We start from the raw sequence: 13,641 nt of genomic DNA, 5'->3' as shown, positions 1-13,641 counted from the left end.
TTTTGTTTTAAAGATTGGCACTCAAGCTAACGTCTGTTGCCAATCTTCTATTTTTCTTCTTCTCCCCAAAGTCCCCAGTACATAGTTGTATATTCTAGTTGTAGGTCCTTGTGGTTGTGCTATGTGGGACGCTGCCTCAGCGTGCCCTAATGAGTGGTGCCATGTCCACGCCCAGGATCCAAACCAGCAAAATTCCAGGCTGCCCAAGCAGAGCTTGTGAACTTAACCACTCGGCCACGGGCCGGCCCCTAAGATAAGTCTTGATCACCTGCAGTGCCAGCTGCTCCCTCCTCCACACACACACTTTTCCTTCATTTCCTAATACTGTCTTGCCTATTCTTGGCCTTGTTTTCCCAAGTAAGTTTTTGAATCAGCTGATCAAATCTCACAAATATACACACACACACAAACTTTAAAATTTTAATTGAAATTAAATTAATTTTGTAGTTTAAATTAGGGATAACTGTTATCTCTGTTATACTGTCTTATTATCCATTAATATGAACAGTTATCCATCAAAACATTTTGTGATATTCTCGATAAATGCAATTCACACCTTTTCTTAGATTCACTCCCATGTGTGCTTATATATCAGTATCCTTGTAAATGTGACAGTATAGATTATACCATTATATTTGCTAACCACTGCATAATGAACAAACCACAGGTTTTTATACATAGTAATTTAGTATTTAATCTATTCTAAATCCTTTGACTGACTCTTATCGTTTCTTCTTTGATCCATGAGTTTAGAAGTATGTGCCTTTAAATTTCAAATGTATGTTTCATCTTTTTGTATGTTTCACCTTTTGTCTTTAAATTCCAAATGTATGTTTCATCTTTTTGTGACTTCTAACTGAATTTCTTTGTCAGAGACCACAGGCAGTACTAGAAAGATTATTTGACATTGGTTGAGGTATATTTTGATTTGGTACACAGTAAATTTTTATAAATGGTCTATGTATGCTTGAAAAAAATGTGTGTTCTCTAATTTTGGGATACAAGTTCTATATATGTTCGTTATATCTAGCTTGCTAATAGTGGGGGGTTTTTTTTGGTAATTTCTATACTCAACCATCTAATCTATTAATCTATTAATCAAAGAGATATTTTAAAATGGCTCACTATCATAGTGAATTTATCAATTCTGTCAAATACTGCTTTATATATTCAGAAGCTGTTATTAGGTACTTATAAACTTAGAATTTTATATCTTTCTTGTGAAATAAACCTTTCAGTATTATTTGGTGACCTCTTACTGGCCCATGCTTTTTGCTTTTAAGTCTCTTTTGTCTGATAGAACTATAGTTACACTAGCTCTCGTTCGTTAATGCTGCTCTGCGTATTTTAATTATTTAACTTTAAAACATCAAGGGAAAATGTCCCCCAAAGATTCCTTCTCATTAAACTACATGGATAACCAATAAATTAAATGAAATGTGTTCTACAGAGTTGATCTAGTCCTGAATATTAGTTTATCAACACTTATTGGTAAAACAAATCCTAAAAGTTAATTTCAGCAGAATTAAAATAGGAATGTGGAGATTGTGACTGAGATGGGATGGAGGAAAAGAATTTGGGTAGTGCTATCAAACCCACAACCCCTCCCATCTCCAATGAGATGGGTCTACAGCGCCATTTGCACGTAACTCATTTACCAAGAAAAAGTGCCCTCAGCTGAGTGAGAAGTCTGAGCGTAATTAAACCCGAGGTATATTTTAAGTCACGCTTCAAAATCCACTTGATTACATTTCTCAAAGAAGCAAACCATTCTAGACGGCTGCAATTCAAGTGAAAGGCTCCCTTGGGACTCGAATATGTCTGTGACTAAATGAAATGTGTTTTGGCTAACAATGTCAAGAAGGCACAGGAGAAATATACTAAATTATCAAGATGCCAGGTCTTTTTGGAGATTGTTCACTGAATCAAATTAATGTCAAATTAAAGAAAAGGCTGGATAAATTTTTCCGAGAAGCCTCAGTTAGCTTTTCTGCCCTGCATATGCCAAGGATTTTTGAGGACAAAGTGAAAACAGTAATACTAGGAGATAGGAGCCTGGTTCCCAGACTTTTCTCTGTGACTAAAGAGCTGTATGACTGCAGACAAATCATCTCAGCTCTCTGGGACTTAGTTTCTTCACCTCTCAAATGAGTGCTGGAATAAAAATTTCTTGATCTGTCTTCCAAATCTAACCATTCACAAGGCTATGAGTCTAGACAATTCCTAGGGACAGCATCATAAATGAAAGGGCATCAGTGGCCATAACATCAAATTAATTGAGCCAGGAAACATAAGAAAAGTAAATTCTGATAAAATCAGCTGATTTTCCCAACATACGCTAAAAATCATCCAGAAATGTTCCAAGATACTCTTTTCTAAAAGGAAACTTTAAAGCACACCAAAACTCACCCTAGATAGGTCAAGCCACAAAATACAGGGGGGAGAAAATCCCACCCCAAACCATAAAATGTACTCAGTTCTAGAAGGTACTCAAGTAAGGTTACATAAAGGATCTACTCAGGACATGCGATCAAGTTGCTCACTTCTAAAACGTCTCTCCTTCAAGTAGAAAATCATTCTGTTCAGAGAAGAGTATCAACAGTGGGGCTGCGAGCCCAGCAGGATGCTAAGAATTAGAGACTGCTGTGTCACAGAGGAACGGACAGCCTCCTGTATGACAGACAACAAACTACAATGTCATTTTTCAAAGCAGCAGCGTGACTGTCAGCCCTGGGGGTGGGGGCAGGGGCGGCGGGGTGGCAAGTGAACTGGGACGGTGGGGGAAGCAGTGCTTGTTTTGGGCACTGATTCCATCTTACTAATGCTGGAACTTACAGGAAGTGAGGATGAGGACAGCAACATGATGGAAGTCCCAAAGCTCCAGTAGATTAGATAAGAGAAAAGAATGGAAGGCACCCACCAGATGAAAATGCATTTCCCTTTTTGTGCTCTACTCTCCTTGTGGAGACAGTGCCAGGGGTAATGTGTCAAGGTGAGAGTTTTTGCTCTGGATTTTTTGCAACCCTCTCCTTTCCCACGGTTTGGAGACACTGCCCCATGCTGTCTCTACCCATTAAAAATTCCACCATCAGTATATCTAAAGGTCCTTCAAATTTTATGTGAAATTTATTTTTTATCTCTGTTAGTAGTACAAAATGAAATAGGTGCCAAAATAAGTAAAATTTCCCGAATAGCATCAAAAGGGGTTTTCTTTAGAGTTACAAACTGTTCCACTCTTTCAAATCCCTATTTTGGTCATCTTCAACATCAGAGTAACCCAGAACTGAGAATTCCTCGTGGTAAGGAGAGCAAAACAGACGCCTGTTCCTCGGAGAGCTTGGTCAGGGATCCAGGTATCAGCCAAATCGGGGATTAGTCAACCAGCAGAGGTCCCTCTTCTTCCAGTTTTACCTGCTGAGGCACTGTGCTCCGCGTCCTTTCCTGATTTGATGAAGACGAAGACACCCAGAAGCTCAGGTCGTCCTTGTCACGCTCATCTCGCTGATTCTGAGCTTTTCCTGAACAAAGAGAAGGAAAGAATGCATCAAAGGCAAAGGGATACACAGAAGGAAGGGCTGAGCCTTCCTGAGACAAGCAAAGCTACAGGAGGGAAATTTGCACTCACTTTCCCTGTTTTAGAGTCACTTCATCTTTATTTCCTATATTAATCACTGTTCTCCCTGCTTGGAAAAAATAACATAGCACACATGATCTTTCTTCCAGGACTATCCTCAGGAAGTTGATTTTTAAGCAATCTCTTTGTTCCTACTTACATGTTATTCAAGAAAGTACTCTTCAGGCAAATCCTAAATATACACTACCTATATATTTAAATATAGAGATATATAGTGCATATAGAACCTGTATACTGGGATCGACAGAATACAATTCTTCTGTGTTTCAGAGTCTACTTCTTGGATAAACCATAGTGTTACATGAGTCTCACTTTAACTCCTTGCATTAATAATAAACAAATCAGCAAAATGTTAACAAATGTAGAAAGTTGTTTTCGGCTCTACTGAAGAATGTAACATGAATCATTCCTAGGAAACGCACTGCTGGCTTTATTATAGAATTGATGCTAACTACTCTGTTAATTTCACTGCACAAAAGCTTTCAGGCAGAAGCCAAGGGAGATATTTTTCTCTAATTTTAGAATTGAGCATCAGTACTGTTTCCTGCATCATGGCAGCCTTGAATATTATAATTTAGAAATTTTGTGACATGCCATATTACAAAATCAACAATAAAAAATATAGTGAACAAGCACTTTAGAAACTAAAAAGTGCATTATTGAATGTGTTAAAAACGAAATCAAGTAGAAATTATGAACTATACATATGAATTAATTTTATAAGTACATATTAAGAAATATCAATGAAAGGACAACATATCGAAACTAATGTGAAGTGCCTAAAGCACTGTTTAAGGGGGAAATGTATGATATTAAATACATTAATCACAAAAAAATGACACAGATGAATTCTGTATTCAATCATAAAGGCCAAGAATAACTGAGGCAGCACCAAAAAAGTAGAAAGGAAGATACGAGAAAGAAAAATAGCAAATAGAAAATAAACTAAAACATTAGAATAATCAACAAAATCAAAGACTGGTTCTTTGAAAAAGACTTAAAAATATACAAACCACTTTCACTACTCAATTAGCAACATTAAAAATAAAAAAGGGCACAGCCACAGATCCTACTATCATTTTTAGAAATAATAAGCAAATATGAGCACCTTTAGACAAATCTGATGAAATGGAAACTTTCATAGAGAATTATAAATTATCAAAATCTACTCAAGAATACGTAGAAAGACTGAACAGTATAATAACCTTTAAAAACTTAAACCAATAATCGAAAATCTCACCCTCAGGAGGAAAAAGGCATCTGCGCCCCAACAGGTTTCCAGAGGAGATTCTATTAAACTTTCAATCAGCAAAAATCTCTTTCTTATGCAAATTGTTTTAGAGAACTTTTTAAAAAAGTACAGTCACCTAATTTATATAAAAAGGTTAGTAAACTCTTGACATGAAAACAAAATAAGTAAAATACAAGTAGGAAAAATTATAAGCCAAACTCAAAAATGAACATAGATGCAAAAGTCCTACATAAAATATTACTAAATGGTACAAAGAAAAAATGCATAGACTAAGATTTATCGCAGGAATTGAAATATCAATATGCTCAGTATCAGAAAAATCTATCAATGTAAATTGACATATTAAAAAATGTCAACAAAATAAAAGAGAGAAATCCCATTATCATTCGAACATATAAAGAAAAATCATTTGAAAACTTCAATAGTCTTTCAAGGAAGAACCAGAAGGGAATTGCTTTAACTTAGAGAAAAGGTTACCTATTCAGAATATTAAGCTGACATTATACCTCATGGTAACATTTAAGACATATTCTCAGAAATTTAAAGAAAACCTAAGAACACCTTCGGGGCTGGCCCGGTGGCACAGTGGTTAAGTGTGCATGTTCTGCTTCTGCGGCCCTGAGTTCACTGGTTCGGATCCTGGGTGCGGACATGGCACCGCTTGGCAGGCCATGCTGTGGTAGGCGTCCCACATATAAACCAGAAGAAGATGGGCACGGATGTTAGCTCAGGGCCAGTCTTCCTCAGCAAAAAGTGGAGGATTGGCAGATGTTAGCTCAGGGCTAATCTTCCTCAGAAAATAAAAAAAAAAAGAATGCCTGCTATCCCTACCCTTACTGACCATTACACGAGATACAGGGCCCAAGCAATGAAAAGAAAGAAAAAAGAAAAAAGAACCTCTAAGGACTGGAAACAATGCAAGAAAACTGTTGTTTGCAAATATTGTAACTGTCTACATAGAAAATCAAAGAGACTCTATCGTCAAACTATTGGAAATAATAAGAAAGATTGACAAGAGAGCTAATACAACATCAATAAATTAGAAACATTCCATATACCAACAATAACCAACCAGACATTGCAACAACAAGAACATGTCATTCACAATAGAAACAAAAATATAAGGTAACTAGAAATAAATTGAACCAAAAATATATAGTGGAAAATTGCAAAATTTTACTGAAGCTTACAAAAATAAAGATCCCACACTCATAAGGGAGAAAATTCAATAACCCAATAACGGCAAGTATCCTCTAAATTAATCCACAGATTCAATGCAAATCCAATCAAAACTGGAGCAGGATGTGTGGGTGGATGTGTGTGTGTGTATGTAAGTGTGCAGACAAACCAGACAGTACAAGTCTAAGAACAGCCAAGACAACTCCAGAAAAGGTGAACTGATTGGGGCATCTGCCCTATCGATATCAATACTTACTATAAGTCAAAGAAATCCAAAGAGTGTGAATTGGTGTAGGGATAGGAAAATAGATCAATAAAACAGACTCAAGCACGTAAGAGCATTTGCCATTTGACAGCGGTGGCACTGTAGAACAATGAAGAAAGTTCTAAGACACATGGGGTTGGGACAATTGCTTTTCCTACCAGAAGAGAAAAGGATTATATCCCTACCTTGCAGCATGGTAAGGTAAAAGGTCAAAATATGCAAAGCAAAGTAAAAGAGGCTATTATTATTATCTCAGGGAAAAAACGGATTTTTCAATTACAAAAGTACAACTTCTAGAAGAAAACATTGATAAATCTGAGCATTCAATTAAAAGATACTATGTGGGGCTGGCCCCGTGGCCGAGTGGTTAAGTTCGCACGCTCCGCTGCAGGCGGCCCAGTGTTTCGTTGGTTTGAATCCTGGGCGCGGACATGGCACTGCTCATCAAGCCACGCTGAGGCAGCGTCCCACATGCCACAACTAGAAGGACCCACAACAAAGAATATATAACTATGTACTGGAGGGCTTTGGGGAGAAAAAGGAAAAAAATAAAATCTTTAAAAAGATACTATCAACAAAGTTAAAAAAAATAAGCATTCACCAGAGAAAAGTGACATAACAGACAACAAAATCTATCCAGGATATATAAAGAATGCTTAAAATTCAATAAGAAGACAAGTCAACAGAAACAAATGAGTAAACCATCTTAAACCAGCTGATATGCTTAGTTGCAAGTAACAGCCACCAACTATTGCTGATTTGAGAACAAAGAAAATTGACCACATATCCTCTGGGCAACCCCTTTACCGTGAGAAAACCTACACAGTGAGGCCCGGCCCTGGATGCTGCAGGGTGGAGACCTAACACTCCTGACATTGAATGTGGACCTGGTGCCATGTCCCCCACAGCACTTGACACTGAGCATCACGGACTGTTGCCTCGTGCAAGGACACAAAAGACAGGGAACTCTGTAAACCTAAGAAGGAAGTTCCAATGCTAGGGAGGCAAATTAAAAGAAAAAAATAGACCATTAGAATTATACACAGGCAACAAGCAACTCAAAGAAGAAGGAAACTTACTTGCCACTAATACATTTTAAAAAGTCCAGTGTCACCTAACAAAAAAACAAAAATTAAAATAACCTACCACTGGCTTTTGCTTCTGCCCATGAGGGATTTACTGTGGCAGGATTTAATCACACCAGAAAATAGGACAAAACACATGAAACGACAATTTTCAGACGCTGCACAACAGACTGTGATCCCTGAGTGAGGGAAGACAAACAAGGGGAGGCCTATCATGGCCCCAGAGGAAGGCCTCAAGGAGTTTCCAGGCTAAGCTCAGGGAGGGGAGCCAAACAGAGTCCGTGACCCCACTGAGCTGAGGAGAAAGAGATCAAAGTTCAGAGAGGCTCAGGCAAAGTCTCAAAAAGGATTAAGTTACTTGAACTTCAAGTAACATAACTGCAAGGCAGAAAGTACCCAACATTTTTTAAAGGAATACCAAAAAAATCCAGCACCCAAAATCATGTAATTCACAATAGCCAGCATCCAGGAAATAATTAACAGGCATGCAAAGAAACAGGAAAATATAGCCCATAACCAGATAAGTCAATCAATGGAAATACACTTAGAAACAACAGATGATGCAATTCGTAAACAAGAACCTTTAACAAGCTATTATAAATTTTATAAGGGTGTTCAAAGAAATAAAAGAAAACACAATATAATGAGAAGAGAAATTAAAAATGTAAAAGTGAGGCCCAAATGGAACGTCTAGAGATGAAATACTGTCACGCACCACATAGATGTTTCGGACAACAATGAACTGCATATATACAACGGTGGTCCCGGAAGATTGGCACACACAGCCTGGGGATGCAGCAGGCTGTACTATCTAGGTTTGTGAGAATACATTCAATCATGTCCACACAATGACAAAATCACCTAAAATGCATTTCTCAGAACATGTCCCTATTGTTAAGCAATGCATGATTGTACGCAATATGTGAACTGGATGGAATTAATAGCAGATAAGATAGTAGAATAGAAAAGATCAGTGTATGTCAACACATAGCAATGGGAACTATCCAAAATGAAGCACAGAGGGAGGGAAAAGAGACCGGACAGAGATTGGGCAAACTTTAAAAGTAAAAGGAAGGAAATGAGACACCAGGCTAACACTAGTCAAAAGAAGTTGGAATAGCTAGATGAGTATCAGACAAAGTAGACTTCAGAAGGAAGAATGTTACCAGGAATAAAGACATTACACAACGACAAAGAGGGTAACATTAGAAACAATTCAAAATATATATACAACTCATGGCAAAACCTCAAATTACAATAAGTAAAAAACAAGAATTGAAAGGAGAAAGACACATATCCACAAAACTCTTTCAGAAATTGACAAAGAAAAAAAATCAGTAAAGATACAGAACACTGGAAACACTGTAATTCACATTGTCCTAATTTAAAAGTTTAGAACACTTCACTCGAAAACAACAGAACACACATTCAAGTGTCCATGGAACATTCGCATACACTGGGCCATACAATAATTCTCAATAAATTTATAAGCATGAAATTATAGAGATTTTATCATACAAATTATAAAAATATATAAATGCCCTCAGATCACGATGGAAATAAATTAGAAATCAATAATAATAAGATATATGAGAAATCTCCAAATATCTGGAAACCAAACAACAAATTTCAATTTAACCAATGAGTCAAAGAAGTCACAAGGTTAATCTAGAAAATATCTCAAACGTTGGCGGACATCCATCATCTGGTTTCTAGATTTATGATGCAGCTATAATAATCAAGATACTATGACACTGGAATAAGGATAGAACAATCTGAACAATAAAGTAAATAACACAACAACTGGACTACAATACCAAGTATAAATAAATACACATGAGTCCATACTGATATAAACAAGTGACTGAATAAATAAATAAGTAGGGGAGAAGAGATAAATCTTCTTTATAGAATAATCCCAAACAACGTGTACATACTCACCCCTCCAGGCGGGAGAGCTCAGTCCTTGCTCCCTTCCCCACCTAGGAGAGCGGGCTACACTTAGTGACTCACTTCCAAAGACAGGACTAAGGAAAGGGAAACACAGCACCTTCACAGCAGAGGAAACACCACCTCAACCAAAGGATGAGGAGGGCTAACATTATCAGAGATGTCATGTGCCCCCTGACATGATGTGACAAGAAGGGCACTTCACTTTGTGGTATTCCTCCCCAAACTGCTAACTCCAGTCTAATCAAAAGAAAAACATCAGACTAACCTAGATTGGGGTCCACTCTACATCTGGCCACTACTCCTCAGCCTGCTGAGGTCATGAAAAACAAGGAAAGATCAAGAAACTGTCACAGACCAGAAGAGACTGGGGAGACAGACACCTAAATACAATGTGATATCATGAATGGGATCCTAGAACAGAAAGAGAACATTAAGGGGAAAAATGGTAAAATTCAAATAAAGCCTGGAATCTAGTTAGTACTTATAGACAAAGGTCAGCTCCTTAAAGGTCAGTGTTGACAGACATCTCATTGTAATATAAGATGCTCACAACAGGGAAACTGGACGAGGGGACTGGAGATGCTCTGTACTACCTTTACAACTTGTCTATAAATCCAAAATTATTCCAAAGTTTTTTTAAACAAAAGAAAAAACAAATTTCCTTCATACGTTTGCCCTGCCATCTTCTAAAGTATAATTTGTGTAATTATTTGCCTTTGGTTTAGTAGTTTGCTAGTTTTTTTATTGAGATAACACTGGTTTACAACATTATATAGATTTCAGGTGCACACGACTATAATTAGACTTCTCTATATACTACATCGTGTTCACCACCAGAAATCTAGTTTCCGTCTGTCACTGTACACATGTGCCCCTTTACCCGTTTTGCTCTCCCCTTACCCCTTTTCCCTCTGGTAACCACTAATCTGTTCTCTGTATTTGTTTGTCGTCGTTGTTGTTTTTATCTTCCACATATGAGTGAAACCATATTTGAACGACAGTATTTGTCATTCTCCATCTGACTTATTATACTTATCATAATACCCTCAAGGTACATCCATATTGTCACAAATGGCAAGATTTCCTCTTTTTTATGCCTGAGTAGTACTCCATTGTGTATATATACCACATCTTCTTTATCCATACATCCACTGATGGACACTTAGGTTGCTTCCAAGTCTTGGCTATTGTGAACAACGCTGCAATGAATGTGGGGGTGTGTATATGTTTTTAAATTAGTGTGTTTGTATTCTTTGGATAAATACCCAGAAGTGGAATAGCCGGATCATATGGTATTTCTATTCTTAGTTTTTTGAGGAACCTCCATACTGTTTTCCATAGTGGCTGTACCAATTTACATTAGATTTTTTCTATTCTTTCAAAGAAATAGCTATTAGCTAATTTCTCTAGTTTTCTGTCTTTAAACTCATTTATATGATATTAATACCTTCAAATTCTTCATGCTTTTCCTAAATCTTGAGATAAATAGTTAATTTATTTTCTTTCTTATTTATTAGTAAAAGCATTTAAGGATACAGATTTACCTCCGAATATACCTTAAACTATATCACATACGTGGGATTCTTATTTTCATTATCTCCAAAATTGTCTGTTAACGTACTTTACCCATCTAATTGTTACATGAATGAATTTTATTTTTATTTATTTATTTTTACTTCTAAGTGGTCAGTTTTTCTTTTTTTGGTTTGGGGTGGTTGTCTTAAAACCTGAAACAAGCTCATTACCTTTGCTTCGCTTCATTACCCACCTGGCCAAACCTCAACACTGAATGAACTCATCAACCCACTTTCCCTGTGCCTTGGACCCAAGCATGAATCCACAGGGCAGCTTCAATTCATTAAAAATTCATGATCACTTTGGCAGACACAACTAATTATCCCAGGATAGCATTCTCTCCAGAGTTTTAGCTGGGCACATGGCCGCCTAGAATAAAGAGCATATTCCCAGCTTTCCTTGCACTTAAGAATGGTTTTATGACCAAGCTCTGGCCAGTGGGATGGAAGGAGAAGTATCCTAGAAGCTTCCAGGAAGCTTCCTTAAAAGACAGCTTGTACTTGCCCTTTACCCTTCTGATCTTCTGCTTCTATTATGCTTCTGGGAATTACAGATGTGCTGGCTACAGCCTCATTGGGACCACGAGGATGTGGACAACATCCTAAGGGTGATTAAGAGGAAAGCTGGAAGCAGCCTTGGTCCTCATACATCTTCAGAGGATTAGATAGATGTTGTTTAAGGGTACAAACTTGCAAGAAGAAGTAAATAAGCTGCAGAGATTTAACATACAGTGTAATGAATATAGACAATATTGAACTATAATCATCAAATTTGCTAAGAGACTAGAACTTAATTATTCCAACCATTAAAAAGAGGGGACAATTATGTAATGGGATAAGAGTGCTAAATATCGCTACAATGGCAATCATACTACAGTATATAAACATATCAAATTAACATGCCTACACGTTAATTTTACAATGTTATATGTCAAATATATTCAATAAAAAAAAAAACTTCTTAAAGCAGAGCTAACATTCTAGGCCTGGACTGTCTACTGCAGACTTTTACATGGGAGATAAATAAACTTACAACTTTTTAAAGCCATTGGTATTTTAGTTTTTGTGCTGTTCACAGCTGTACCTAATCCTGACCAATACACATCAACTGCTAATGGGCTTTCCATGTGGTCTAGTAGATGTGGGGATTAACTTCCTCTCCCACTCCTCCCAAAGTTCATTTCACATTCATTCCGATCCTCCTAAGCCTCCAACATTTCCATACCTCCCCCTCCCTCTCCGCAGATGACCAGCCTGCCCTTCACAGACAAAATAAAGCCATCAGGTAGAATTCTCTTGTATTCTTGCTACAGAACAGACCAATCCACCACCTCAGCACATCTGATCTTCTTTTCCTAGTGTGATAACACAGGAACCATTCCTTCCATTTGATACCGGCCCTGATGTCAGCTTCCCTACATTAAACCCAGCATATATGGGGTTAAAACCAAAGCACTCATTCCCTGCTTACTCCCTGGCTTCCTGGTTCCAGAATCCATTATCCTCCATGGAGGCAGACACCACCAAGGACAAGCACCTGGATTCATTATCTCCTCCTCGCAAAGTGATAGAGGCTGGTGGGAAAGCTGCTGACCAGCAAGGCCATATGCTCCCCCTCCCTACCTAAAACCCCAAATAAAAACCCTTACTTTTAGCTTTTCGGGGAGTTTGGGTTTCAGTGTTAGCTGCCCTTTCTTCTTGCTCAGCACTGTGCAATAACAAAATTCCTACTTTCTTCCACTACACCCAGTGTCAGAGATAGGCTTGCTGCGCAATGGGTGAGCAAACTCACTTCAGGTTCGATATCACATTTAGGCTTTGGATCCATATCCCGACCCTGTCCTTTCTCTTTCTAGCCTATTCAATTTCTCCCTCTCACATAGATCTCACTCACGTTTTAGAAAGTAATCCTTCATCCTCACAATCTCCTCGAGATGGCAGCCCATTTTCCTCTCTCTTCATAGAAGCATTTCTTGAAAGAGCTGTCTCAACCGTTTACTGTCTTCATTTCATCACCTCCCACTTACTCTTCATCCCACTCCAATCGAGATTCTGGCCCCAACACAGAAATAAAATGGTTCTCCCCAAAGTTACCAATGACCTCAGTGCCACTAAATCCAACTAGTTTTTTAAAAATTCCTTTTTTTATTATCTCTCAGAAGCAAGCAGATCACGCTGTTGACCAACACCTCCCTATTAAAATAGTCCCATCTTGGTTTCCATGGGACGCCACTCCTGGAGTTTCTCCAATCATCCCATAGCTCATTCTCTATCACCTTTGCCAGATCATCTTCCTCCACCTAGATATTAAATGCTGCAATTCTAAGAACTGTTCTCTCCTCAAGATGGACAATTTCCCCCTGGGTGATCTCATCCATACCCAAGTCTTCAACTATATTCATACACAAATGAACCACAAATGTATATCTCTGGCACAGACATGTCAACTATCTCCTGCAGAGAAAACTTCTTACCCTATAGCTCCACTTGGCTATCTCACAATCATCCCGACTTTATTATAACTAAATTTTAACTCATAATTCCCCTCCAACAACAACTGATCCTCTCCCGCTGTTCTTTCCTGAGTGAAAGGTCATGACACCAATATGCAGTTATGCAACTTGAGAACTAACTAATCTTCTTTTACATATGGCTCTCACTTATCCCTGATGTGTGACTCATCAGCAACCTCACTGTTT

This window comes from Equus asinus, chromosome 2, assembly GCF_041296235.1.
Source record: "Equus asinus isolate D_3611 breed Donkey chromosome 2, EquAss-T2T_v2, whole genome shotgun sequence".
Taxonomy (NCBI): Eukaryota; Metazoa; Chordata; class Mammalia; order Perissodactyla; family Equidae; genus Equus; species Equus asinus.
Note: the sequence above shows the minus strand (reverse complement) of the source record.